Source organism: Phytophthora infestans, genomic scaffold, assembly GCF_000142945.1.
Source record: "Phytophthora infestans T30-4 supercont1.214 genomic scaffold, whole genome shotgun sequence".
Taxonomy (NCBI): Eukaryota; Oomycota; class Peronosporomycetes; order Peronosporales; family Peronosporaceae; genus Phytophthora; species Phytophthora infestans.
The window spans coordinates 57,139-60,548 of record NW_003303545.1 but is presented as its reverse complement, the minus strand read 5'-3'; positions in this window follow the sequence as shown (position 1 = coordinate 60,548).

Below are 3,410 nucleotides of genomic sequence, written 5' to 3'. Positions count from 1 at the left end.
ATAGCGATTAGACGAATGAGGTCGAACGACGTCGAGAAGGTCGCTCCGGGTGTACTCGTTTCTATTGCCGAGTGTTCTCTCATCTAAATGAAACGTCACGCTAGCGTTTTTACGAGTACGCCCACTGGAAGCTGTGGCCCGTGTACGTAGAGAGCCGTTAACGGTCTGAGTCCTAACGACTTCTCTACGATAACGTTAACTGAGAATTTTTGATCCCAAGTGTGCCGGTGTGATCCAGATGAACTGGCGATATTTGGAGGCGACTGTGGGGTGGCGTCACACAGAACGTATTTCAAGCTAAACGAATCTCCACACACTTCGGGAGTGCTACCTACGCGTATGGAGTATGGAGTGCGCTATTCGCTGTGCCTCCTATTGTTATACTCAAAGGAGAAGAGAAGTATGGTCGTTATGGATGGATGCTGCGGAGTTGGTGGATCGCCAGCAAGGTGACATTCTCCGACTACATCCCCGAAGTCCTGCTCCGTACAAGAGACACGAGTATACGCTATTGGTGAGACTTAATTTTGACAAGGGTACTTTTGTATTTTGAATCGGACACTGAAAAAAATAAGTAACCAATCGGGTACTTTTGAATCTTTACTTGTCAGTTATGGCTATGTTTGCAATATGTGATATATATTTATATATTTTTCTAATTCTAGAGATATCCATGTACCCCTCACGTGTAACCTAGGATACGAAGCGCGAGTATGGTGACAGCTTTTGGGTCCGCGCGTAGCGCGAGTTTGGTGACAGTTTCAAGTGGAGAAGACTACCTTGGTTTACACGACATGAACATCCTGCTGGCGTTTAAGATCCGTGTGCGTAGCACGCGGGGTTAAACCCAGTTGTACAAGTGGACAAGCGAAGGCGAAGCCGGAGCGGGCTTAGGGTTTTGTCGAAGCGAGCTCAGCGAGCAACTAAGGGTTTTGGGGTCCGCGCGTAGCGCGAGTTTGGTGACAGTTTCAAGTGGAGAAGACTACCTTGGTTTACGTGCACAGAGCTGGAGGTAGGTTTGCGTACGTCGGTAAATAGAAGAAGGACTGGATGGCACAAGTTAATGTTCGCCGGTATGAAGTTGTACGATGATAAGTTGACCGTCTCCTGGACTTGAGGACCACTTGCTGTTCATGTCGCACTTCAACGACCATCACTCTTGTCCGCATTATATTGATGTCGCCCCACCTGTTGTAACCATTTGCGTTGGTTTGAATGATTATGTCATTCCTCCTTTCTTATGTGTTGCCTTTCAGTCTACAAATCGCCGGTACAACCACAATGGTGCAGACGAGAAAGCGCGCTCGGCTGGCTGCTGCTAGCGACAATGTAATGCACGAAGGAGGCGAAGACGCTTCAAGCAGCGACGACTTGAGCGTCCCAGCGGCAGTAGCATCACCAGTCGCGCACCTCACAGAATGCCAGCTCGGAGAAAGGCAACAGGATCTGACTGGTCTTGCTCTTGCTCAGACCTACCACGACAGCGACGATCTGCAGACTGCACGTGAAGACCCAACATTCAGAACTAGCCGATTGAAAACGAATATACTACCCTCTTTTTCGAACTATGTTGGTCACTTTTGCCGGTTGAGCAGGTTACTAGTAACCAGGGTAACCAACGCATAAGTATCCGATCGAGCATATAATTTCGCAAGTATCCGATTCAAAATATAAAAGTACCCGACTCAAAATTTCCACCCGCTATTGGTACGCTTTCTGGGGCGCTCTCAAGGCACCTGGATGCGCCTGTACGCGGTGGGAGAAGCCACCTGCTGGCTAGTACTACTATGCCTGTCCCTGCTGCTGTACATCCCGGTCAACGTCTTTGATCTGGTGGAGTTCGTACTCCTAGGACCTGTGGGTGTGGGGACTGTACTGTTGCTCTTACTAGCCACCAACTACTGCCTCGAGTGGACCGGCTGGAGTCTCGCCGACACTCTTGTCGTGGTGGTCGCCGGTGTGGTATCTCACGCTTGTCGTCAATATGACGAGGGAAGCCCCCTCAGAACTGTCTCCCCTAAAGTACTGGTCGAACTAGCATTGACAAGTACCCGCTGAAACGCTTCCCAGCGTAGTATGGCCGAAGCCCGGAATATCGAACGTCTGCGGGTCGACGACGACGTCGAAGTGCTATATGACTTTCAAGCCGCCGACCCTGACTACGTTGAGGACCGCTCCGAGGCCTACCCCGAAGCGGTCCAGCCTCCCCTGTCTGACGAAGTTACTAACGACGGAGTCAATAGGACTAACGAGAGAGATGTACGCAGAGGATCCGTTCGACGAGGACGACGAACGACAAGTCGGGGAGGATGTCCCGTACCCGGGAACGGAGGGGTCATTCCAGGAGCTCTGCCTCCCGTCGGGATGACTCGAGACCCTGGAATCACTCCTCGTCCGGCCGTCCCGTCAGGGTGGTTCCCGTTAAACCCGACAACGTACGTGCCCCTGGCCGATCCCGTTAGGGTGGTCCTATAAGGGGGCCCCAGAACGCCGGTGTCTTAGCGTCGTGGGACCAAAGCACCTCGCGTCATCAAGCCCCTTCCCAGAAGCTCTCCGTTGTCCCACGAGGGCTGACAACAAACGAAGTGAATCCTTTTTTTTTTTTAAGAAGTAGTGTAGTGTATGTAAGGTCGAGAAGGTGTTAGACCTCTCTTCCAGTTAGCTCTCAGTCTTATATTTCCCTCCTTCTACTCAATAGGAAGGCAAAGCCAATCAACAACTTTTATTTTCAACTCTCTAGTGTTCCTATCTACCGCTCCTGCAGCCACGGAACAAGACCGTACTCCCTGAACAGCCGCGGACTACCCGACCCTTGAAGGAAGAGGAGGTATACGACAACTGGTGGAGAAGCAGGGTAGTCTGCTTGCTGGAGAAGGTTTTGTTCCAAGTGAAGACTCGCGGAGAGCGTCAGAAGGAAGGACAAGATGTCGGCTACTAGCAACAGAGAAGATGAGAGCGCCACTATCCGAAAAGAAGAAGGTCAGACTGAGAGTCTGCCTTCGAGGATGCGACCCAGTCTGTCGACTACGCAAGGCCTCCAAAACGTGCAGAATATCGTAGACCAAGCGGCTAACCGACTAGGAGGAAACAGCTCTAGTGCTGGTGTCGAGCCACCCGCGGACGCTTTGGGCTCCGGGGTCCCTGCGACCTTCACTACGGAAGAATTGGGCCCGATGCTGACCATGGACGGCGGTGGCGGCCGAGGTACGGTGCAAGGCTGGCTCAACTCCCTCAACTGGTTGAGATCCGTGGCTCCTCCTGAGATTGCCGCTGCTATGGAGAGAACCGGTGGGAACGGTCTCGTGGGGACTCCCCCTCCTACAACTCGAGTAAGGACTGCAATCCCGTCGTACCAAGGTTTCACAATCCGAACCCCGACTACATCATATGGGCAGGACTTCAACCCGTTC